The sequence below is a fragment of the Pelophylax lessonae genome (assembly GCF_965119305.1).
Source record: "Pelophylax lessonae genome assembly, chromosome: 10".
Taxonomy (NCBI): domain Eukaryota; kingdom Metazoa; phylum Chordata; class Amphibia; order Anura; family Ranidae; genus Pelophylax; species Pelophylax lessonae.
Genome location: NC_138777.1, coordinates 142749216 through 142776294, shown reverse-complemented (window position 1 = coordinate 142776294; position 27079 = coordinate 142749216). Strand labels below are relative to the sequence as shown.

Below are 27079 nucleotides of genomic sequence, written 5' to 3'. Positions count from 1 at the left end.
TATGGGGCTGTCCCTGCAGGCATAACCCCACACACTCTGCCCTCAGTTTGTTTCTGCCTAGTTTAGGAAAAGGACCGAGTTGCCTGCATCTTAGCTGTTATTTTTTGGGAACCTTTTTTTGTACTTTTTTTCTTCAAGTTGAGTTCCTGGAGAACTACAAGCAACAGCTAGCTGGGTTTTGGACTGGATATTCTAGATCCTTAAGGTCTCCCAGCCTGCCCAGCGAGAGTGAGCAAGTTATAGTCCAGCACTAGGCCTCACCAAGACAGAGCCCTGATGGACGGGGACGAGCCCGCGAGTGGACGTCTCTCTGGGACGCGACAACCATCAGTCACAGCGTACCCCCTGGCTGGCAGCACCCCATCCCAGGTGGGAAGTAGTCTGCTTGGAGTGGCGCCCACCTGTCCCGTGGTATGGTGACTAAGAGTCCCCCCATTTCTCTGGCGGTCTCGGGGTGGACATGGGCCCCCTCCATGGAATAGTTGGACCCTCTGGTATCCCTCGGTTCCCCTGGCCTCTCAGATATACCAGGCCCCCCCTTCAGCTCTTTCCCTCCCTCCCATTACAGGTTCCTACCTTTGGGGGGGTGGATATATTGCGGCCGCTATGGCGGTTCTGCGGGAGAGAGGATGTTTTTTCTGGTGGGGACCCCTCCTGGGGACCATCTGATGCCTTAGTCGACTGACCCCCCTGTGGGTCCTGGAGACCGCATGGCGCACTGTGTGGGCCACCATTTTGCTGTAGACTTACCCTGCATGAATGTTAGAATCCCTCATTGTAATGTATGGGCAGCCATTTTCTAAATCTCCCCCATAGGAATGCATGGGGCGGCCATTTTCTTGTGGTCCACGGTGCTGAACAGCATAGGCAAGGCATCAGACACTCTAGGCATGGCCCAGGTGCTTTCACTTCCTGTGTCAGATCATTTCTTTCTGCTGCACAGATCATTCCTGCAAGCCTCCTGATTGGTTTGGTAACATTTTTTTCGATTCTCTTCTGGGTTTCCTCACACAATGCTAACAGACTGTGTTAGGCTGGGACTTGCTGTACCGCCAGTGCAGTGGTGCATTCGCGCTTGTGCGACTTTTTAGAAAAATGTTACACTTCATCTTTTTAATTTAGTGAACATGGAGTCGCAGGACAAAATTTCACTGACAAACCCCATCAGTACGACTGCGGAACCTTCTGGGTTGCAGCTCTTACAGCAGTTTTGGAAAGCCTAGTGTTAAAAAGTAGATTTAGTGTTAAAAAGTAACACTACAAAAGTTACGTGTGGCCGGGAGTGAACATGTGAGGATGTGCTGTTGAGAGCTCCCGCTACACTGACTCCCTGCCCGATAGACCGCCGAGAGCCGAAAAGCCGTGTCATGGGAACAGCTGATACCTCCAGCGGAGATGCAGCGTGCAGTCGGTGTCTGATAATGTGAGAGGCACTAGCGAGAGCCTGTTTCTTACTACCTGCCTGGAAACCGTGTATAGAAGGTGGATGTTGCGGTTCTGGTTACCCTCTAAAATAAACTCCTAAAAAGTTGGGCACCCTCTGGAGCCTACCAAGCTGCTTTATTCCCCCGCTCTCTAAATTTGGCAAGCGTATGGACTGAGCTGGGCTTTTCTTATCCCTCTATCAGGAATCCGTGCTGGGAAAATAGGGTTTCCATCCGTCCAGATTTGACGGATCGGATCGGGTGTCAGCGGACATGTCTCCGCTGACATCCGATCCCCCATAGAGATGCATGGGGGGACCGTTCAGATCCACCAAAAAAAAACGGACAGGCGGATCTGAACGGTCCGCCTGTGTGAAAGGGGCCTTAGGCTTGAATAATCACATTAAAGGGATATTCAGGAACTGCGGGAGGGGTTGAATGTGATTAGTAGCAAGGTGTGTGCTGCAGATGCAGCCCTATCAGTAGTTCAGCAGAGAGTAACGAGCCTGGAGGGAGCTAAAGATACACATATGGATAAAATAATCGCCTTAGAGCCGGTTCACACTACCGCGACCAGAAAGTCGCCCCATGAAGGAGCGACTTTTTAGCTTGTCTTTGAAGAGACTTGTAAAATAGGCGACTTTGTCTGTGGGGAATGCCTGGCTAATCTTTTTCTTCTTCCTGGAAATTCTGATCACAGTCGCTTGAAAATAGATAAGGATCCGACTTAGAGGCAACTCCCAGTCACCACGCCTATGGGGCTGTCCCTGCAGGCATAACCCCACACACTCTGCCCTCAGTTTGTTTCTGCCTAGTTTAGGAAAAGGACCGAGTTGCCTGCATCTTAGCTGTTATTTTTTGGGAACCTTTTTTTGTACTTTTTTTCTTCAAGTTGAGTTCCTGGAGAACTACAAGCAACAGCTAGCTGGGTTTTGGACTGGATATTCTAGATCCTTAAGGTCTCCCAGCCTGCCCAGCGAGAGTGAGCAAGTTATAGTCCAGCACTAGGCCTCACCAAGACAGAGCCCTGATGGACGGGGACGAGCCCGCGAGTGGACGTCTCTCTGGGACGCGACAACCATCAGTCACAGCGTACCCCCTGGCTGGCAGCACCCCATCCCAGGTGGGAAGTAGTCTGCTTGGAGTGGCGCCCACCTGTCCCGTGGTATGGTGACTAAGAGTCCCCCCATTTCTCTGGCGGTCTCGGGGTGGACATGGGCCCCCTCCATGGAATAGTTGGACCCTCTGGTATCCCTCGGTTCCCCTGGCCTCTCAGATATACCAGGCCCCCCCTTCAGCTCTTTCCCTCCCTCCCATTACAGGTTCCTACCTTTGGGGGGGTGGATATATTGCGGCCGCTATGGCGGTTCTGCGGGAGAGAGGATGTTTTTTCTGGTGGGGACCCCTCCTGGGGACCATCTGATGCCTTAGTCGACTGACCCCCCTGTGGGTCCTGGAGACCGCATGGCGCACTGTGTGGGCCACCATTTTGCTGTAGACTTACCCTGCATGAATGTTAGAATCCCTCATTGTAATGTATGGGCAGCCATTTTCTAAATCTCCCCCATAGGAATGCATGGGGCGGCCATTTTCTTGTGGTCCACGGTGCTGAACAGCATAGGCAAGGCATCAGACACTCTAGGCATGGCCCAGGTGCTTTCACTTCCTGTGTCAGATCATTTCTTTCTGCTGCACAGATCATTCCTGCAAGCCTCCTGATTGGTTTGGTAACATTTTTTTCGATTCTCTTCTGGGTTTCCTCACACAATGCTAACAGACTGTGTTAGGCTGGGACTTGCTGTACCGCCAGTGCAGTGGTGCATTCGCGCTTGTGCGACTTTTTAGAAAAATGTTACACTTCATCTTTTTAATTTAGTGAACATGGAGTCGCAGGACAAAATTTCACTGACAAACACCATCAGTACGACTGCGGAACCTTCTGGGTTGCAGCTCTTACAGCAGTTTTGGAAAGCCTAGTGTTAAAAAGTAGATTTAGTGTTAAAAAGTAACACTACAAAAGTTACGTGTGGCCGGGAGTGAACATGTGAGGATGTGCTGTTGAGAGCTCCCGCTACACTGACTCCCTGCCCGATAGACCGCCGAGAGCCGAAAAGCCGTGTCATGGGAACAGCTGATACCTCCAGCGGAGATGCAGCGTGCAGTCGGTGTCTGATAATGTGAGAGGCACTAGCGAGAGCCTGTTTCTTACTACCTGCCTGGAAACCGTGTATAGAAGGTGGATGTTGCGGTTCTGGTTACCCTCTAAAATAAACTCCTAAAAAGTTGGGCACCCTCTGGAGCCTACCAAGCTGCTTTATTCCCCCGCTCTCTAAATTTGGCAAGCGTATGGACTGAGCTGGGCTTTTCTTATCCCTCTATCAGGAATCCGTGCTGGGAAAATAGGGTTTCCATCCGTCCAGATTTGACGGATCGGATCGGGTGTCAGCGGACATGTCTCCGCTGACATCCGATCCCCCATAGAGATGCATGGGGGGACCGTTCAGATCCACCAAAAAAAAACGGACAGGCGGATCTGAACGGTCCGCCTGTGTGAAAGGGGCCTTAGGCTTGAATAATCACATTAAAGGGATATTCAGGAACTGCGGGAGGGGTTGAATGTGATTAGTAGCAAGGTGTGTGCTGCAGATGCAGCCCTATCAGTAGTTCAGCAGAGAGTAACGAGCCTGGAGGGAGCTAAAGATACACATATGGATAAAATAATCGCCTTAGAGCCGGTTCACACTACCGCGACCAGAAAGTCGCCCCATGAAGGAGCGACTTTTTAGCTTGTCTTTGAAGAGACTTGTAAAATAGGCGACTTTGTCTGTGGGGAATGCCTGGCTAATCTTTTTCTTCTTCCTGGAAATTCTGATCACAGTCGCTTGAAAATAGATAAGGATCCGACTTAGAGGCAACTCCCATTGCAGTCTATGTGCACAAGTCGGATAGAGGTCGCCTTGAAGTAGTACAGGAACCTTTTTCTGAAGTCGGAGCGACTTCAGTAGTGCATATTAAGACGGCTCTCCTTCATTTACATTGAATTTGTAATGACAAGAGACTTGGGGCGACTTGAGGGCACACAAATCGCGTCCCAAGTCGGAGTAGTGTGAACCGGCTCTTACAGCTTCACATAGAGGAACTGGAAGATAGAAGCCGTCAAAACAATTTAAGGATAAGGGGGATCCCGGAGAATAGGGATGGAGAGAACTTACAAGATAAGGTGAGAGACATCTTCACTAAAATACTCGGAGGAAACTCGCTGATACCAGTAGAGATGGATAGGATCTATAGGACATTTGGCCCCAGACAAACAGAACTGGAGATGTGGTATGTCATCTTCGTCGGTATACCCAGAAAGAGGAGATATTGCATAAGGCATGGGACTTGGGGACTGTGGAGTATGGAGGTACAAACATTAAAATTCTACCTGATATTTCAAAAGCTACCCTGCACCGAAGAGCTCTGCTACGCCCAGTCGTAGAGAAGGCTAAAGAGCTAGGCTTTACTTTATAGATGGGGTTACCCACTATCAGTTACTATACGCAAAGACATGAGAGCATACACTCTATGTAGCCCCGCAGATCTAACAGGCCTCTTTAAGTTTATGGGAACTGAACCAATATGGACACCGAATTGTCTAATTGATATTCCTCATATAGCAAAACGTAGTGAAACAGGATGGAGAAGAGACACTAGACTGGAAAGAACCAGAAGGCAGACAAATGAAAACACTGACGATACTGATAATATGAATATAGGGAATATATAAGAGAGAGAAGGAGAGTGAGACTACTATGGAGATGAGACCCTTACTTCAGTTACCCGAGCTCCTCTCTTTCCCCCCCCCCCCCTAGACCCCCCCAAGCCTCGAATCTGTGCTCCTTTTTTTTTTTTTTTTTTTTTTCCCTTTTTTCTTTTTTACTTTGCCCACAAAGTAAAGACTCTGAAAGATGTAATGGAGACTCTTTTTTTTTTTTTTTTTTTTTTTTTTTTCACAGGACAACACTAAAAAAATGCACATATATGAAATGCTATGTATTTGTAAACTTAAGTATAAAGAAGTGGAAAGCATGGGTATATTCACCAGTAATTGGAGAGGAATAATGGGTGAGGGGACACTCATTCTTCCCTCCCTTCTTCTGGGAGGGGGGTAGTGAGGGCTCTCTCCCCCTCTCTCCTTTTTTTTTTTTTTTTTTAGGGAGCACTACTGACCCTCTAGGAGGGGAACTGAAAGCTCACCCTGAGGGGTCCCTCTTGTTTTTTTTTTTTTTTTGTAGTTGTGTTTTTTTTTGTTTTGAATTTCACCTCACTTGTCGTTTGGACTTTTTTTTTTTTTTTCACGGGTTATATTTGAAAACACTGTGGTTATAAATTATATCACTAAATGGCACTAAATACATTAATGTATCCAAATTGTATTCAGAGGCAAAACTGTGAGGAAAAGGCATACATTTTAGTATGGAAGGGAGATGGGGAAGATGATATTGCCATATATATGATATATATATATATGTCTTTCTTTTTTTCATATTTTTTTCCCCTCCCCTTTTTTATTTATTTTTTTGGGGGGTGATTTTCATTTGGGGGGGTGGGCGGGGCGCTGGGCAGGGGGGAGAGGGGAATTTTTTTTGGCCTTTTTGGGGTCTTTTCCCTATCCTTCTTCTTCTTTTTTTTTTTTTTTTTCCTCTCGTTCCCCCCTGTGTCCTTTGTCACCCCCTTTCTACTCTCTACTTTGATTAAATTAAACAATGTTATAGAATTAAATATGAAATGATCTGTCGGGGCAGGGGCAACGTCCTTCAATCACTCTTGAATCACTACCTTAGATAGAAATACGCTCTGGGATCCAGAAAGTCTGGAGAGCGCGATAACAATAGTTAAATAAGGAGGGAGTTTCCCTCTTTTTAGTAGGTTTGTGGTAATTTGTGTCCAACCTTCTTCTTTTTTTTTTTTTTTTTTGTGCGTTTTTTGATTTTTTTTTTTTCCTCCTTCCCCTTCTATGTACAATAAATGAGATAATGGAAACACTGCAAATTTATGCGATAAATGCAAAAGGACTTAATATACCTTGAGACGGTATGCGAGGTGAGATAGTAGATAATCGCTATATTTCACCTCGCATACGTTGAGAGACTGAACCGAAATCCGGCCCGGGTTTTTCCAGCCTCCGTGACAGGCTAGGTTCCGGTCCAGAGTTTGTGAGTTACCTGAGTCCATGCTCAGGTGAACTTTAAATTAACAGGAAAAGAGCACAGAAATGCTCTGGCCTGAGACTCAGAAGGGGATCTGAGAGAGGAGCTCTATTTGGACTTTAAAAGGTTTGCTTTACCATGTGTTTTTTGTGGGTGATGGGGACCAGCCCCACACTGTATAGTGAGGAAAATTCCTGTATAGTTTAGTGCCGGACGGCAAGGATTTATTTTACTGTTTTGTTGTTTGTTTCATATTGGTAAACCTCTGCTGAATAAAGCTGGCAACCCACCAGATTTTTAAGAAATTATCTGCATGCTGACCTTATTTTGCTGGAAAAGGTGATCCCTGTGAGCTAATCTCCCACAACCTGAAAAAAGAAGAATTCTTCTACATGATTTAAAACGCCTCAAGGTTGATATTGCTTTTTTGCAGGAGACACACTTCCGAGACAGTAAATTACCAATTTTGAAAAAATAGATTTTTCCCTCTATCATATCACGCTAAAAAAATAGATACAAAATCTAAAGGAGTTTCTATTCTAATTTCAAAAAATGTACCCTGGAAATGTGAAAAAATAATCAGAGACCCTAATGGACGTTTCCTGTTTATGAAGGGCTATATAGGAAACGTTAAGATTACTTTAGCCACATTTTAAGTACAGAATAGTCAACAGGATAACTATATAAGGAGAAACATTGACAAACCACTAGAATTTAAAGAGTGACATTTAATACTAGGAGGAGACTTCAGTATCCCATTGATAACGACAGAAGATACATTGCAGGGAACCCCTTTATATCAGTGAAGACCCGAAAAAATATTTCGAAATGCCTGTATAAAGCCCAATTATTGGATGCATGGCGCCTACTACACCCTGGAGAAAGATTATTCTTTCTACTCATCCGTTCATCAGTTGTACTCCCGAATAGATTACTTTTTTATTCCCCATAACCAACTACAGGTAATTAGAGAAATATCAATAGGTGTGATTACTTGGTCTGACCTATTGTCTTGACATGAAATAGCAGATAGACAAGAATGGGATCAAAAAACATGGAGATTAAACGAAAGCTTGCTGCAGGATGAACTTGTTACGACAGAAATTAAGACAGAACTGGAATTTTTTTTTTTCAAATTAATGCCACGATAGACTCTGACCCAGGTACTGTATGGGAGACACAGAAAGCTGTAATTAGGGGTATTCTGATAAAACATGGAGCTAGGACAAAAAAACAACGTACAGTAAAATTAGAATCTCTAATACAGAAACTACAAAAACTGGAAGCTTTACATAAACATACTGCTTGCCCAACTACAGGGAAAGACCTTATGATAATAAGGAGGGAAATTAACCACTTTAGCCCCGCTCACATGGAGGCTACTGCGGCAAAGTGCCACGATCCCGTCCAGCGACGTAGACCTACGTCGCTGGACTCCGCCCCTTGTGGGCGGCGCTCGCGCGCCGCCGGAGGCTCGCTCCCGCTGTGTTCATTCACAGCGGGAGTCGGGCCAGGGGAGGAGCAGCGGCGATTGCCGCTGCTCGGCCCCGATCGTCGGGGATCGAGTCTGGAGATCCGCCCGCTGTGTGTAAACACAGCGGGCGGATCTCCATAGTGACAGGGACTGACAGATCGGAGTGTTCAGCATAGCTGGACATCCGATCTGTCCTTCTGTCACACAGTCACCTCCCCCCCCACACGTCAGTAAGCACCAGGCATACATTAACCCCTCCCTCTCCAATAAAATTAACCCCTTCCCTGCCAGTGTCATTTTTACAGTAACAGTGCATATTTATAGCACTGATTACTGTAGAAATGTCACTGGTACCCCCAAAAGTGTCAAAAATGTCAGTCAAGGGTCCGATCTGTCCGCCGCAATGTCGCAGTCCCGCAAAAAAAAACGCAGATCAGCGCCATTACGCGTTAAAAAAAAAACACCAAAAATGACAGAAATCTTTCCCTTAGTTAGTAAACGCAATAACTTTTGCGCAAACCAATCAAAATACGCTTATTGTGATTTTTTTTTACTAAACATAGGTAGCATAAAACAAATTGGCCAAAAATTTTAAAAAAATTTGATTTTTACATTTTTTTGGGGGGGAATTTCATATAAAAATGTGAAAAATATTGTTATTTTTTCAAAATAAACGCTCTTTTTTTTGTTTATAGCGCAAAAAGTAAAAATTGCACAGGTGATCAAATACCACCAAAAGAAAGCTCTGTTTGTGGGAAAAAAAGGACGTAAATTTCGTTTGGGTACGGCGTCGCACGACCGCGCAATTGTCAGTTAAATTCGCACAGCGCCGAATCGCAAAAAGTGGCCTGGACGGAAGACAGCAAAATCCTCCGGTGGTAAAGTGGTTAATGACTTACTTTCTTATAAAGCAAAAGCAGCAATACAGGTAGGCCGTAAAATTGCGTATGAAGCAGGAGATAAATGTGGTAAAATACTAGCCAGGTCCTTAAGAGAACAAAAGTTAGCATTGTATATACCACAAATAGTAATAAGTAAAGGACAGAAAGCTATATTCCCCAAACAAATAGTTCAGGAATTTAAATCCTATTATATGTCTCTGTATAATTTGCAATCACCAACTCCGGGACAACCCGAAATGAAAGAATATCTGACTGCATCTCGGATGCCATATCTGACTGAAAGTGACAGGGAGGCCCTGGAGTCGGAGATAACAGAAACAGAACTGACAGAAGCAATAGCCAATACTAAGGCAGGAAAATCACCAGGACCAGACGGATACACCATTCAATACTATAAAAAATTTCTCCCGCAACTGGGGAGACCTATGGTAGAAACATTCAATAGGTGGGGAATGGGAAACAAAATCCCAAAGGAGACACTACAGGCACATATAACGGTCATTCCAAAAGAAGATAAAGATCCCACATCATGCTCAAGCTACAGGCCGATATCTTTGTTGAATACAGACCTTAAACTCTTCACAAAGATATTGGCTACTAGACTCCAAACATGTTTACCGCAACTGATTAATTTAGATCGGGTGGGATTCGTCCCCTCTAGGGAGGCACGAGACAACACGACAATAGTACTAAATTTGATACAAATAGCGAGACAGAAGCATATGGAGAGTATACTAATTAGTATCAATGCGGAGAAAGCATTTGATAGAGTCCGATGTGACTTTGTTTGCTGTTCTCCGCTATGTTGGTATAGGAGATATGTTTAATTGGATTACTCAAACCCCACGGCAAGAGTAATGCCTCGTACACACGTGCAGATTGTCGGCCGAAAAGATTCGGCCGCCGAACGATCGGCCGATTGTAGGCTTGTTAGTATGATGCTTCCGACAGCCGACAGCGCACTTTCGGCTGAAAAGAATCTGTCGTGCAAGCATTAAAATTTTTGTATGCCGACACCAGAGCGGCCGATTGTTCGCCAGTCAATACAGAATTCGGCCGACAGACAGCAGATTTGCAAGACTGGGCATGCTCAGAAAAGAAAAAACACACAGAAAGTTAACCATCACATGACATCACTTCTGCAGTCGGCTGTAGTCGGCGGACAAAATTTGTGTGCAGTCTTTTGCACTTTTCAGCGGACACGACAGCCCGGGGACAAAAGACGGCCAATCGGTCGGCCGACAATCTGCACGTGTGTACGGGGCATTAGGGCAAATGGTGTCCTATCTGAAGACTTTCAGATTCAGAATGGGACTAGGCAAAGATGCCCCCTTTCGCCCTTACTCTTTACATTATCACTGGAACCCTTTATGTGTAAAATAAGGTTAAATCAGGATATCACAGGGATTAAAGTGAGACAAATTCAACATAAAATATCAGCATTTGCTGATGATATGTGGTTTTCCCTAACGAACCCTGTGATATCACTACCAAATCTCCTATCTGAGTTTAGAGAATATGGGGCCTTGTCCAACCTTAAAATTAATTTAAATAAATTGGAAGCAATGGGAGTGGGCGTTACACAATCAATGATACGACAATTACAATCAAGTTTTAGCCTGAAATGGACTGATGAAACGCTAAAATACCTGGGGACTCGTATAAGCCTTCCCAAGTGTTTAGATATAATTTCCCCGCTCTTTTGAAAACCATACGAAATCAATTACAAAATTGGAGTAGCGGATACCATTCATGGTTTGGGAGATGCAATATAATTAAAATGTGTATACTCCCAAAGTTCCTATATCTATTCCAAACCTTGCCAATAAATATTCCACCCAGTTATTTTAAACAACTTGAAACTATGTTGATGAAATTTATCTGGGCTGCTAAATACCCTAGACTCAGTAAAAAAATTCTTAAACTCCCGAAAGGGGAGAGAGGACTGTCGGTACCAGACATGCGATAGTACTATCAAGCCACTCAATTAGGGAGACTTATAGACTGGTGTCGGCACACAGAGATAGAACAAGCACAATTTGAGATACCTTTTAAGGAGAGCTCCATGGTGTTTCCAAACTTTGCGTACACTTCCAATTATTGGACACACAATTAAAATGTGCTCAAAGACCCTTGTTCAATTTGGATTAATAAGAAAGAACTCGGCCCTATTTCCGATTCTGGGGAACCCCCAATTTATCCCGGGATATCAAGATAAACGATTCAAAGCCTTAATGGAAACAGGAAGCTTCCAGCGGAATCATTTTGTGACAACGACAGGATGGCCAACAGTGAAGAGAGAGAGAGAGAGAGCCAAGCGCCGATCTGAGTGTAGCACAGCAGTAATTTTAATGACACACAATAAAATCGTTACTCACAAGAGGTCCATAAAAACAGGCATTGGTAAGATCCAAGAGGGGAAGGTCTCTGGGGTCACATCTGAGGTGGAACATCCAGTCAGGCGGTGCCGCTGTGATGAGGGAGGACAGCCGATGGCCTCATGTCGGAGGCGGGAGACGTGCAGGTCCTCTGTGGTGGTGGAGCAGCGTGGGACCGCTGGTCGGATGGTTGTGACGTCACTTCCGGAGACAGCAGGGAATCAAACGGCGACGCGTTGCGGAGCTCCGCTCCTTCTTCAGGCCTGAAGAAGGAGCGTTGCTCAGCAACGCGTCGCCGTTTGATTCCCTGCTGTCTCCGGAAAAAAAAAAAACATTGTATATAGTCTTATATACAATGTTTTTTTTTTTTTTTTTAAAAAAGAAACTTTATTAAAGTCAATGTGCGATACAAGAAAAATGGGCATAACATTGTACAATACATTTTAACATTTTTCGGCGTCGAAAGCTGAGCAATGGAAGGAGCTCATATCTGACCCGGGTGATTAACAAGTATAACAATCCAGATTCAGAAAAAACAAGTACATTAGAACCCTAGTTGGATGGATCTTATGCACCTAAATGGGATTAGTGCCACGGGGGAGGAATTGTGGCAAAGGGGAAAAATCGGGGCAGATCAAAGATAAGGGGGGAGGAAATATGGAGAGGGGAGGGGTACCTGTGAGATAGAAAAACTTAGGATAAGACACTTAATCTACAGCAGAGAGTTTACTACCCAGTAACAGCATATACAAATGTATCAGCTAACATTGCAGAGGCGGCATTTTTGGGTAGCGAGTCTAGGAAATCCTGCCATTTGCAAGAGAAACGATCAGCTGAGGACGAAGAGTTGGAATCCATATTGAGCCGGTCTTTAGTCATAAGGCTTAAAAGTTCACAGTGTACTTGTGATACAGTAGGACCCTCATTTGTAATCCAATTGGCGAGAATAACTCTGCGAGCTATTAGTAAGCAGGTAAGGATCCAAGTTCGAGGGTGAGGTAGAGGACGGCTAGTCCATATTTGCAGAGGTTTGTCCCAATATCCAAAGACAAGTAATAGGGGGTCCTTCGGTAGCTGAAGGAGCGTGATTCGTTGGATTAGTGCCAGCACCTGGTCCCAGAATGTAGAGATAAAAGAACACAACCAAAATCTGTGGTGTAACGATGGACGGTTAGTTTTGCAAAGGGGGCACAGACGTGTGGAAGGAGACTGTTCGTTGGACGTGAAGGGGATATAGGCTCTGTGCAGAATTTGACTATATACGATGTTAATAAGACCAGAGGAATGATACCATCTCCCTTATATAACTGAGTGGGAAAGGGAACTTGAATGTACCTTTTCCACAGAAAAAGAACAAATAATTAAATCAACCTCTTTTACGTACAAAGATACAAGAAGTTATAAAATCTTAACGAGATGGTACCAAACACCAGTTAAAATGAACAAAATTTCAAGAGTAAATACTGATAGATGCTGGAGATGTGCGACAGGAAGAGGAACAATGTTACATATTTTCTGGTCATGCCCCAAGCTGAAATATTTTTGGGAGCAAATTAGTGAAATAATCCAGAAACTTACAGATCAACAGTTGGAGTTAAACCCGGCACTCTTCCTCTTACACGCCTCCAGCACCCCTAAAAACCAATATAAAAATTAGATAATTCCCCATTTGTTGAACGCAGCCAAAATATGTATCCCACTTAAATGGAAAAGTACAGTACCACCGGATATAAAAATGTGGTTTAGGAAAGTGGAGGAGATTAATAAGCTAGAAAATGTAATACTAAGCACTAATCATAAATTAGATAAATATACTTCGAGATGGAGTAAGTGGAATCATTTTGTATGCTTGGAGGAGCATACAAAATTAGGAGCATACCTGTTAAAATAGAACTTGAGGAGATAAAGAGTTTAAGTGACAATAGATGGAAATGGAGGCATATATATATACATACATACATACATACATATATACATGGAAGATTATTTCATTCCTTCCCTATTTGGTCCCTTCCTGCTCCCCCATTCCCTTCCTTTTCCTCCCCCTTTTTTTTTTTTTTTAGTCCTGTCTAGGTTTGTTTGTTTGTTTCGTCTCGACTTGTTTTGTTAGGTTTAGTTTGTTTTATGATTTGATGTGGATTTGTTTCATATATAAAAGAAAATGGATCTCATAGCGTATTCTGATATAAACAATCTAGGATAAAAAGTGACCTAGATAGAATAGATCTAAGTAAATAAAATGTTAAACTGTATTCTAATTTCTTTTGTTGATGATAAATCTGGTGATGATTGTAAATTTTGTGGTTAACCATAATAAAGAAAGTAATTGAAAAAAAGTAATTGAAAAAAAAAAAAAACTAACACTAGCCGTAAGCCATGTTTCTGTAGTTCAGGAGCCATGTTTTTGGTTTCCCCATAGACTTGCATTGGCGGCCATTTTCCTGTAGTCTGAGACAGTGCTGAGGCGGTGGGGGCCTCTAGTGTCAGGTCAACGTTTCCTCTTCCTCGTTCCAGCAGTGTGGCAGATCTTTTTGGCACTTTCCAGCTCGGGTGGTAAGTCTCTGAGGGTACACTATATTTCCTTGCTGTATACAGTGCCCAGGGAGGGGGGGTGGCCTCCCATTTTGTAAAAAAAAAAAAAAATTTTCCTTTGCTGAGCAGTGCGGTTCTGCTTAACCCTTTATGGTCATGGAGCCTTGGGAGCTCATTTCACCACCTCATTTTCATCACTCCTGGAAGCTGTCAGACCCTCTGGGCCCTCTCTGCTGCCCTGGCAGTCATGACGGCAGCCCTGCAGTCACTAGTAGCCAAAGTATATATAGCCCTGCAAAGGAGACCTGTCAAGAAGCACCCCCCTCCTTCACCTGTATCCTCTTCTTCTTCAGATTCTGAGGTGATTTGGCTGCCACGGACGAGAGTCAGCCCACTGGGTCTGCGTCCACGCACTCTTGAGTGCTCTAATAGTGAGGATGAGTCCTCCTCCTCTGCAGCCATGCATGAAAAAGCACTGGGGGAGGCCCTGATTGTATCAGTGCTGGAAATTTTAAAGTTAGAGGACTCAGCTGCTACTGAGTCGGGGAGGCCGGTGCAAATTTGCGCCCGCAAATCTTCCAAGGTGAATAAGGTTTTTCCCTTTCCTGCCTATTTTGACGAAATTGTCACTAGTCAGTGGGATCCCCGAATCACATGGTTGGAATACGGAAGCCTTTTGCTAGAAGATATCCTTTTGAGGAGTCTCTTCTGAAGAAACTGACAGTTCCACCATCGGGGGAATCTCAGGTTTCCAGGCTGAATAGGACCACACTTTTGCCGGTGGAAGACTCCCCGTATTTTAAGGACCCCGTGGACAAAAGAGCAGAGGCTCTGGTACGGTACCTTTTCACTGTGGCTGGTTCAATTTTAAGACCAGTATTTGCTATCCCCTTAGTATCCCAGACCCTAATGGAATGGGCTAAGGTTTTGCACCAGGATCTGGAGGGGAGTCAACATCCTTCTGAGCTGGCGGATCAGTTGATCCAAGGGTTACAGTATATTTGTGATGCATCCCTGGCTGCGGCCCCCCTGGCCGGCAGGGTTTCTGTGATGGTGGTGATCCTTCGCCGCATGATCTGGTTGAAGTACTGGTCAGCTGACCAGGCTTCTAAAAAGGTACTAACTGATCTTCCCTTTTGTAGGTGAGCATTTGTTCAGTGCCTCTATGGAAGAGATCATTAAGGGCCTTACGGGAGGCAAGAGTACTTTGCTTCCATGGGCTGTGAAGGGCAAGGTACCTTACCGTAAAAGGGGTCCCTTCTTTTCGGCTCCCTTTCGTCCGTCTGGATCTCAGGAAAAGGGCTCGAGATCCACCCGTATCTTTCCGGGAGGATCCACGAGACCCTGCAATGGTAAGTCTGGTTCCGCAGACAAGTCTTTCCCAGCCTGAAGGGGTGCCCTCTCTGGCATCTGGGGTTGGGGGACGTCTTTGTCTTTTTCCGGATCCGTGGGTCCACAAACTGATTTGGTTCGGTTACAAGATCGAGTTTCAGTCCTTGCCTCCGGCAAGGTTCTTTCCTTTCAACTTACGCTCTCCAGAGCGGCTACAGGGCCTCTACGGAGCAGTACAGGACCTGTTAGCAGAAGGAGTTATTGTGGCGGTTCCAGAGTCTGAATGGTTCCGAGGTTTTCATTCAAATCTGTTTACAGTTCCCAGGAAGGAAGGCAAGGTTCGTCCGATCTTGGATCTCAAGGCTCTGAATCACTTTGTGTGGGTTCAGAAATTTATGATGGAGTTCATCCGAACAGTAGTAGCTTTCCTTCATCAAGGAGATCTAATGGATTCTATTGATCTCAAGGACGCTTATCTTCATATTCCAATATTGGTCGGGCATCACCATTTTCTTTGTTTTGCCGTGGGCGAGGAGCACTTTAAATTAGGGGCGTTACCCTTTGGTCTCGCTTCAGCTCCTCGAGTGTTCGCAAAGGTTTTGGCCCCAGTGTTGGCCTTGTTACGGCAGAAGAGGATCGTGGTACTGGGTTACCTGGACGATCTGCTTCTGCGTGCAGAGTCTTCCTCGGCTCTAGAAGCCGACTTGCAGGTTACGGTGTGAATTCTGCAGGAGTTTGGGTGGACACTGAATTTTCAGAAATCTGCACGGTCTCCATCCACAAAGCTGGACTACTTGGGTCTGACGCTGGACTCAGCGTCAGCCCGGGTGTTTCTTCCTCAGACAAAACTACTGAAGCTATAGGAGGTTGTTCGGCTCCTGTTGTCCAACTATCAATCGTCACTCAGGACTTGCAGGCAAGTGCTGGATCTGATGGTCTCCACCTTCGAGGCGGTTCTGTTTGCGCAGTTCCACACCAGACCTTTGCAAAGGGGGATTCTGATCAAATGGAACAAGGATTCGCGGTCATTGGACAATCTGATTCTGTTGAGTCTGGGTTCGAGGGAGTCTCTCCTATGGTGGCTTCGCTCCACGAATCTTTTCTTCCCCTGTATTGGACTGTAATCAGATGCCAGTCTTTCCAGATGGGAGTTGTCTTTGGAGTGTGTTCGGCCCAAGGTGTCTGGACTCAGGAGTCCAGGTTGCCGATCAACATCCTGGAAATTCTGACGATCAGACTTTGTCTGTCTCAATGGACGGATCATCTGCAGGGACACCCTGTACAGATACAATCAGACAATGCTATGTCTGTGGCATATGTCAATCATCAAGGTGCCCTGGCGGCCCAGGAAGAGGCCAGCATCTTGAGGTGGGCAGAATGATATGTTCCGGCCCTCTCTGCTGTGCACATTTCGGGGGTAGAGAATTGGCAAGCGGACTATCTCAGTGGACAGACGTTGGATCCGGGAGAATGGTCTCTTCACCCAGAGGTTTTTCTTCCACTGTGTCTTCCTTTGGGGGACCCCCGATTTGGACCTGCTGGCTTCCCGTCTCAACAGGAAGGTGCAGAGTTTCGTGTCAAGGTCTCGGAATCCTCTGGCCGATGCCGCAGATGCTCTGATGGCCCCTTGGGGTCAATATCACCTAATTTACGTCTTTCCTCCAGTTCAACTTCTGTCGAGACTGCTACGTGGAATCAAGGTAGAAGGAATTCCAGTCATTCTGGTGGCACCAGACTGGCCTCGCTGGTCCTGGTAAGCAGGCCTGGTAAGGCTGGTAACAGACGTTCCTTGGAAACTTCCTCTCAGGGAAGATCTTTTGTCTTGGGGACCAATCTTCCATCCTGCTTTACACTGGCTTTAATGATGTGGCTATTGAAAGCCAGGTGCTGAAAGACAGAGGGCCGTCGGAGTCTGTGATTTCTACACTGTTGAAGGCTAGGAAATCTATTTGCAGGAAGGTTTTTCATCGCGTTTGGAAGGCGTACATTACTTGGTGTGAGTCGCGGGGGGTTTTCCCCTGCTACTTTTCTGTGTCTCGCCTGTTGGAGTTTCTACAATTGGGTGTAGATCAACGTTTGGCTCTGGGCACCATCAAGGGCCAGATTTCCGCTTTGGCTATTTTTTTCCATTGCCGGCGAAGTCCTTGGTTCACACTTTTATGCAGGGAGTTCACCATCTGGCTCCTCTGGCATGATCCCGGTACCTCCATTAGATCTTAATTTGGTTGTCTGTGCTTCAAAGACCTCCCTTTGAAAATATTCGAGAAATTCCTCTGCTAACTCTGTCGCAGAAGGTGGCTTTCTTAGTTGCTATTACTTCCGCAGGTCGCGTGTTGGAGTTGGCTGTGTTGTCCTGTCGGTCACCTTACTTGGTGATTCATAGGGACAAAGGGGTGTTACGACCCTGTCAGACGTTCCTTTACTAGGTTGTCTCCGGGTTTCATTTGAATGAAGACATTGTGCTACCGTCCTTATGTCCGAAGCCAAAAAATCCTAATGAAATTAACTTACATTCCTTAGATGTGGTAAGAGCGATTCGGCTTTACCTGGCGGTGACAAAACCGATTAGGAAATCCAATTCTTTGTTTGTCCTTACGGATGGACCTCGTTAAGGTTCAGGCCGCATCTGCTGCGACCATTTCTAAGTGGATCAGGCAGATGGTGGTGCAGGCCTACACTCCATTAAGGGTCAGGGTCCTCCTTTCCCTTTTAAGGCGCATTCTACGAGGGCGCTTAGTGCCTCTTGGGCCTTCCATCATCAGGCGTCACTGGTTCAGGTGTGCAAGGCGGCTACGTGGTCGTCTGTACACACATTTCACACACACCTTCAAATGTGACCTTTGGCCGCAAAGTTTTGCAGACTGCGGTTGCGGAGGCTTCCGCTTCTTGAGGGTGAAATTTTTTTCTGGTGGTGTTCCACTTGTTCCTAGTTCAGCTCCTGTTGTTACCTGGTTGGCTATGTTTAGCCTTGTTGGGAATTCTGCGTTTGCTGTGTTTTTCCCAGACATGGGACTAAGTCACACATGTGCAAGTCTCAAGTCTTAACCTTCAAGTCTCAAGCAAGTCCCAAGTTACTGTGGCGAAAAGCAAGCAAGTCAAGTCGAGTCCTGCTAGAAGTCAAGCAAGTCAAGTCATTTATTTTGGTCAAGTCACAAATCAAGTCAAAATACTGATCTACCCCTATTTTCACCTTTAATCAGTTAAAAGTCAGTGGTCAGAAAAGGTTTTGTTTTATTTTAAACATTAACAAAACTGCTAAGTGCTTTTTTCTTGGCATAATAAAGAAACACTTTGAATGCCCAAACAGCTCAAAATCCTTCGTCCGGTCATGTTTCCACACCACAGTCACTAAAAACATGTTAAATATTTCCATTGTTAAACAGCCAGTGTCCTAAAAATCAGAACACACTGAGGTGTTTTAAGTTACTGTGGTGTCAGAAACAGAACAGGCACATTAATGTTGCTTTAACACATCTTGAGAAAATGCAAATATTTAATAACTTAAAAAAGTAAAGTCATTTCGAGTCATATGTCTCAAGTCAAAGTCAAGTCTCAAGTCATGAATACCAAGTCAAAGTCAAGTCGAGTCTTTTATTAATTTTAGTCAAGCAAGTCTCAAGTCCTCAAACTGGTGACTTAAGTCTGACTTAAGTCAAGTCATATGACTCCAGTCCCCCACCTCTGGTTTTTCCCACCCCTCATGTTGCACTGCTTTGGGACAACCCAATGGTCTGAAGACTTGAAGCTGTGTCTGTCAGTGAACGGAAGAGAAAACTGGATTTTTGTCTTACTGTAAAATCCTTTTCTCTGAGATTAACTGACAGACACAGCACCCGCCCCTCTTTTGGGGTTGAGTTATTTTTTCTTCGGAGACACAGCTTGTTACAACCTAGGGTCCTACAGCAGGAAGTGATGGTATACCCTCTGGGACTGCCCCAGGGGTATAACCAAAAAGGTTTCTGCCTAGTCCTACTCCTAGAGAGCAAGAGCATAAGCCCAATGGTCTGAAGACTTGAAGCTGTGTCCCAGTGAACCTCAGAGAAAAGGATTTTATGGTAAGACAAAAATCCAGTTTTTCCTCAGTTTGGAAAGATTTACACTATCTAGTACACAGCACACCAGTGGCATTTTTAGGTACCTGTGCAAGAGTTTGTTCATGGAAATTTTGGTTTTCACTGTGGGCATCCCTAGGACTGGGGTCCTGGATTTAATTACTAGAAGGACTTTATATTTATGGAGTTTTTCTATACTCCCTCTGCTTGTGTTGCTTTTTTTCTGTGTGCTGTGGTTTTAAACTGATTGATAGGTTAGAAGTCTGCTCTCTCTCTACTGAGATGCTGTAATGTGTGCAGTACCTTATTGGTGTGATATCGTGCAGTTCATTGTGAATGACACCCTAACTCACCTTGTCCGCATACTAATGTGTGTTATACTGCATTGCGCTGTGCTGCCGAAGACACTGGATGCAATTTTTGGTCTGTTATGATGCATTGGGCAGTCCAATGAAATGGATGGGCTGCCCTAACAATGCTTGCGAGCACAGTGCAGTGGACTTGGGTAGTGTGAACGGGCCCTTATTAGCAACTGCACAAAACTAGTGAACTAGCATCCCTAGCACAGTGGTGTTTATTTTATGAGCTAAAGGGGGCCTCAAATGCATCCCCTGACTTCACCAAAGGACCGCACTAGGGCTGCAACTAACGATTATTTTTCATAATCTATTATTTCGCTGATTTATTGTTTCACTTATAAGAAAAAAAACCTAAAAAAAAAAAAAAAAAAAAAAAAAAGTATTGTGTATAATTTAGTTAATATGTAACGTTTAACCCCTTCCCTACCGCGCCATTATAAAATGACGTCGGCAGGAATCCTTTCTCGATCCGGGCGGCCGTCATATGAGGTCCGCCCGGTCTCGCCGCTACTGCGCGCCCCCAGGGGTGCGCAGCGCGGCGATCGGGGGTGAGGCTCGTCCCTCGGACTGAGCCCAACCCCGATCAAGGTAAACAGCCAATGAAATTGGCTCTTTACCACGTGATCGGCTGTGTCAATCACAGCCGGTCACAAATGTCAACCGTGTTCTCCTCCTCACACACTGATCCTGTGTGAGGAGGAGATTGTGGTAACAGCTAGTTACCAAGTACAGTGCACCCCAACCACACTGATTGCCCCCCCCCAATAAAAAGCACCTGTCACTAGCCCATCAAAGTACCCGAGTACCTGTCACCAGCCCATCAGGTACTCTGATGACAGGTACTCGGGTACTCTGATGGGCTGATGACAGGTACTCGGGTACTCTGATGACAGGTACTCGGGTACTCTGATGACAGGTACTCGGGTACTCTGATGACAGGTACTCGGGTACTCTGATGACAGGTACTCGGGTACTCTGATGACAGGTACTCGGGTACTCTGATGGGCTGGTGACAGGTACCCGGGTACTCTGATGACGGGTACTCGGGTACTCTGATGACGGGTACTCGGGTACTCTGATGACGGGTACTCGGGTACTCTGATGACGGGTACTCGGGTACTCTGATGACAGGTACTCGGGTACTCTGATGACAGGTACTCGGGTACTCTGATGGGCTGGTGACAGGTACCCGGGTACTCTGATGACAGGTACTCGGGTACTCTGATGACGGGTACTCGGGTACTCTGATGACAGGTACTCTGGTACTTTGAGTACCCGTCATCGGAGTACCCGAGTACCTGTCACCTACCCATCAGAGTACCCGAGTACCTTCCACCTGCTCATCAGAGTACCTGACACCTGAAGTACCTGAGTACTTGCCACCTGCTCATCAGTACCCATCACTACTCATCAGTACCTATCACCTATCAGTATCAGTACTGATCATCTGTACCCATCAGTACAGTATCAGTATCACCTATCACCTGCCTGTCACCTGCCCATAAGAGTACCCGAGTACCTGTCACCTGCCTATCGGAGTACTCGAGTACCTGCCACTTGCTCATCAGTACCAGAGTACCTGTCACCTGCCCAGCAAAGTACCCGAGTACCTGTCACCCTTCATACAGCCACCATGTCTAAGTCCAAAAAGGTTTATATACGTCCTCCGTTTAAACCTAAATACCGGTGTTATGGCAGCAGATAGCTGCCATAACCTTGGTATTTTTTTAAACGGTGGACGGTTGGTTTTCCGATAAGGGTGGTCCCAGCGGCGGATTCGCCGCGGGATGACCCTTCCGGGGTGGCGGAAGAGGTGCCCCCCCCTCCCTGCCGCATTCTGGTCCTTTTCCCCGCTTACCGGACCCGCCGGCAGCGGGGAAAACGATCCGGTCCCAGATCCTCACAGACAGGATGTCGAGTGAGGGCAAGCTTGCCCTCACTCGACTCCATGGTCTTGGAGGACCGGAGCTACGGCAAACGTGGTTGCCTAACAACCACTTTAAAGGTCCTTTTTTTTTTTTTTTTTTTCATTTTATTTAATTTTTTTTTCATTTTTTTTTTTTTTTTTTTCCATCTTTTAGTGTACTTGTGAGATCTGAGGACTTTTTGACCCCAGATCTCACAAAAAAGAGGTCCTGTCGCGCCTTTTTCTATTACAAGTAATGTTTACATTTCTTGTAATAGAAATAAAAATGATCAATTTTTTTTTTTTTTTTTAAAAAAACAGTGTAAAAATAATAAATAAAATAAATAGTAAAAAAAAAAAAATTAAAGCGCCTTGTCCCCGTGAGCTCGCGCGCAGAAGCGAACGCATACGGAAACCCCGCCTACATATGTAAACAGTGTTCAAACTACACATGTGAGGTATCGTCGCGATCGTTGGAGCAAGAGCAATAATTTGAGCTCTAGACCTCCTCTGTAACTCTAAGATAGCAACCTGTAGAAATTTTTAGTGTCGCCAATGGGGATTTTTAAGTACCAAAGTTTGTCACCAATCTGTGAGCGTGCGCAATTTTGAAGCATGACATGTTGGGCATCTATTTACTCGGCGTAACATTATCTTTCACATTATGGAAAAAAATTGGGCTAACTTTACTGGTTCCTTTTTTTTTTATTCAAAAAAGTGATTTTTTTCCATAAAAATTGCGTTTGGAAGACCGCTGCGCAAATACGGTGTGATAAAAAATATTGCAATAATCTCCATTTTATTCTCTAGGGTCTCTGCTAAAAAAAATATATATAATGTTTTGGGGTTCTAGGTAGTTTTCTAGCAAAAACAACTGATTTTAGCTTGTAAACACCAAATGTCAAAAATAGGCCTAGGCAAGTGGCTAGGAGGCATGATGATGCTCCTTGGATGTTGGGCCCCTCTATATGGCTAGGCTGTGAAAAAGTCTCACACATGTGGTATTGCCATACTCAGGAGGAGTGGCAGAATGTATTTTGGAGTGTCATTTTTGCTATGTACATGCTATGTGTTAGGAATATCCTATAAATTGACAACTTTGTGTAAAAAAAAAAAAAGTTTTTATTTTTTTCCCACATTTTCCAAAAACTTGTGGAAAAAAATTACATGTTCAAAGGACTCATAATGCCTCATAGAATATATGTTGGAGTGTTTGCTTTCCAAAATGGGGTCATTTTGTGGACTTTTCCATTGTATTGGTGCTCTAGGGCCTTGAAAAGTGTGATAGGTAGTAAGAAAGTTTTATGTGTATTTATGCTCCTAAAACGCCTTATGGTGCTACTTGGACGTGGAGTCTCTTTTTGTGGCCAGGCTATGTAAAAGTCTCACACATGTGGTATCACCATATTCAGAAGGAGTAGCAGAATGCATTTTGGGGTGTCATTTTTGCTGTGTACATGCTATGTGTTAGAAATAGCTTATAAATTGACAACGTTTTTGGAAAAAAAAAGAAAAAAAATGTTTTTCTTCATTTTCCCAAGAATTGTGGGAAAAAATTATAACTTCAAAAAACTCACCATGCCTCTTACTAAATACCTTGGACTGTCTACTTTACAAAAAGGGGTCATTTGGGGGGTATATGTACTATCCTGACATTTCAGGGCCTCAAGAAAGGAGATAGGCCGTCAGTACATCTGGTGTGATCAATTTTCAGTAATTGGTACCATAGCTTCTAGACTCAATAACTTTCACACAGACTAAATAATATACACTAATTTGGGTTAATTTTACCAGAGATATGTAGAAGTATAAATTTTGGCCCAAATGTATGAAGAAAAAATAATTTTTTGCAAAATTTTATAATAGAAACTAAAAAAAAGTGTTTTTTTTTCAAAATTTTTGCTCTTTTTTTGCTTATATCACGAAAAAAAAAAAAACCCAGTTGTGATCAAATACCACCAAAAGAAAGCTCTATTTGTGTGAAAAAAATGATAAAAATTTTGTTTGGTTACAGTGTAGCATGTCTGAGCAATTGTCATTCAAAATGTGAGAGTGCTGAAAGCTGAAAATTGGTCTGGGCAGGAAGGGGGTCTAACTGCTCTGTATGGAAGCGGTTAAAAAAAGCCAATTTTCTTCTTTGAATATCTACATGCAATGGTAAAAAAAAGAACCAGCTATATGGTTAGTGAACAAAATCTCAAATCTAGTCTGGACAATATATAGTGTATATCTCTCCTGTTTGTTATTCTCAAAGGGTTGGGACGCCTGTCTTTACTCGCACATGAACTTAATGGCATTCCAGTCTTAGTCCGTAAGGTTCAATATTTTTTTTTTTAACCACTTCCCGACCACCCGCTGCCTTTTTACTGTGGCAGGGTGGCTCTCCTGCGCAAACCGACGTAGGTCTACGTCGGTCACGCGCAGGAAGCTAGGGGGCAAACGCGCGCTCCCGCCCCCACTCGGCAGCGGAGAAGCCGATGCATGGGTCAGGCAGCTCCGATTGCCGTCTGACACCCGTGATCCCTCCCCACTGAGAGAGGAGGGCGGTCGGCTGTTGTAAACACAGCCGACTGTCCATCTCCATGAAAAGATCACAGAGCTCATGTGATCCTTCTACATAGGATCTCTATGGTCATCTCAGAAGCCACGCCCCCCCCCAGTTAGAATCACTCCCCTAGGGTCACATTTAACCCCTTGATCACCTATACTGTTAACCCCTTCCCTGCCAGTGTCATTATTACAGTAACGGTGCATATTTTAAACACTGATTACTGTAGTAAAGTCACTGGTACCCCCAAAAGTGTCAAAAATGTCAGGGGTCCGATCTGTCTGCCGCAATGTTGCAGTACCAATAATATGTAGCGGAAATAAATTGGCCTAAAATGTTAAATTTTGATTTTTTTTTTAATTTTTTTTTTGAGAATGTTATATAGCAAGAATGGGAAACATTACGCTAATTTTTTTGTTTATAGCGCCAAAAATAAAAATCGCACAGGTGATCAAATATCACCAAAAAAAAGCTCTATTTGTGGGGAAAAAAAAGGACGTCAATTTTAGTTGGGTACAGCGTAGCACGACTGCGCAATTGTCTGTTAAAGTAACGCAGTGCCGAATCGCAATATAGGTCCTGGTCATTAAGGGGACAAATCCTTCTGGTCTTAAAGTGGTTAAAAATTGTTTTATTTAAAATACACACGTCTTTTGCATGATCAAGTTACATATATTATATATGATGTCATCAGACAAAATAAAGATTTGTTACAGAAATTTAGATCCATAAGCATCGTACATACATCTTACAGAGAATGTATCCTAGAACATTGTGCAAGGGAGACAGGACACACAGAGTCCAAATCATTGCAATAAGGCTCCATTCACACCTAAGCGTATCGATTTACTGACGTGTTTTTTTTTTTTTCAGTTTTCTGCAAGCTTTTTTAAAGCGTTTTAAAAGTGTATCACAAGTGTTTTACAGCTTCAGGCGTTTTTGTTTAGCCAATAAAAAGTATTACGGAGGAGAGGGAGGGGAAATTAGGGGTAGAAAGCTGCTATTTGAGCTTTTTTTAGCAAACGTTTTTCTGCTCAAGTTAGGCGTTTCTTTTGAAGTTGATGGGGCCAAAACCGCTTGTAATCTGCAAAAAGAAGCTCATGTACTTTTTTGAGCTTCAGGCATTTTGCTTCAGGTGACCATTCGCTCATGTGAGTACGGAAATTAAATTAATGGAATTTTGCTTGTTGGGCGTTTTGGAGCTTAGAGCTGAACGTTTTACAAGCTGAATATTGCTCAGGAGTGAATGGGGCCTAATTTCAGCATCATCTCTAGTCCTGAAACCTGAAAATCACAAAGAAAATGGAGATAAAATAAACATAACTAAACATTACAAAAAAAATCAGACAAACAGCTGCATGTACAGTGCTTTGCGAAAGTATTCGTTCCCCCTTGACCTTTTCAACCTTTTGCCACATTTTAGGCTTCAAACATAAAGATATAAAACTGTATTTTTTTGTGAAGAATCAACAAGTGGGACACAATCATGAAGTGGAACGAAATTTATTGGATATTTCAAACTTTTTTTTTTAACAAATAAAAAACTGAAAAATTGGGCGTGCAAAATTATTCAGCCTCCTTAAGTTAATACTTTGTAGTGCCACCTTTTGCTGCGATTACAGCTGTAAGTCGCTTGTCTCTCTGTTTTTCACATCGAGAGACTGAAATTTTTGCCCATTCCTCCTTGCAAAACAGCTCGAGCTCAGTGAGGTTAGATGGAGAGCGTTTGTGAACAGCAGTTTTCAGTTCTTTCCACAGATTCTCGATTGGATTCAGGTCTGGACTTTGACTTGGCCATTCTAACACCTGGATATGTTTATTTGTGAACCATTCCATTGTAGATTTTGCTTTATGTTTTGGATCATTGTCTTGTTGGAAGACAAATCTCCGTCCCAGTCTCGGGTCTTTTGCAGACTCCATCAGGTTTTCTTCCAGAATGGTCCTGTATTTGGCTCCATCCATCTTCCCATCAATTTTAACCATCTTCCCTGTCCCTGCTGAAGAAAAGCAGGTCCAAACCATGATGCTGCCACCACCATGTTTGACAGTGGGGATGGTGTGTTCAGGGTGATGAGCTGTGTTGCTTTTACGCCAAACATATAGTTTTGCATTTTTGCCAAAAAACTGAATTTTTGTAAAATCTTACCTGTAAAATTCCTTTCTCTGAGTCCTCCGACAGTCGCCGCCTCTTCATATTCGTCACTAATGCAGTTATTGACCTTTGCTCCGTAGGAGTAGCTAGGCAACAGAATATATTAATATCAAAGCTTTTAACATATCCCACCCCCAGGGGGTGGTCCCCTCAGTCAATACCTCCCTGCTTCCTGCATACCAACTCAGTTTCAGTAGAATAGCAGTACTAAACAAACCCTAAAAGAGGGGCGGGGGCGGCGACTGTCGGAGGACTCAGAGAAAGGAATTTTACAGGTTAGATTTTACAAAAATTCAGTTTTCTCTTACGTCCTCCGACAGTCGCCGCCTCTTCATATTCGTCACTAATGGGGACGTCCCATAGCAGTGTAGACATGAGGGGTGGGAAAAAAAGCAGCCGCGCCTAAAGCAACGCAGTACCCACATCAGAGAAAGGAACCTTACCAAAGTAAGAGAACCAACTGGGCAACAGGAAAAAAACGTGCTCAACAGGAGCAACAACCCAGGAAAATACAAGTAACCCAGGGGTAACAACACCCCAATGGCCAAGGACCCAAACAAGGGACCCTAAGGCACTGTCGCACTAAGAACTTTGCGGCCAAAAGAAGCATCTGCCGATGCCTGAACATCCACCTTGTAAAATTTTGAGAAAGTGTGAACGGACGACCAAGTCGCCACCTTACACACCTGGGCCACAGAAGCCTGATGACGATAGGCCCAAGACGTACTCAGAGACCTGGTAGAGTGCGCCTTCACAGGAAAAGAAGGAACCTTCCCCTTCAAAGCATAGGCTTGCGCAATGGTCTGTCTGATCCATTTGGCGATGGTA

General features: G+C 44.4%; 1 protein-coding gene across 1 annotated transcript in view; it reads left to right on the top strand.

Annotated features, from left to right (window-relative positions):
- The window catches only part of RCE1 (Ras converting CAAX endopeptidase 1), a 194475-nt gene that overhangs the window by 104337 nt on the left and 63059 nt on the right, over positions 1-27079 (top strand). The gene's annotated exons all lie outside the window — the stretch shown is intronic.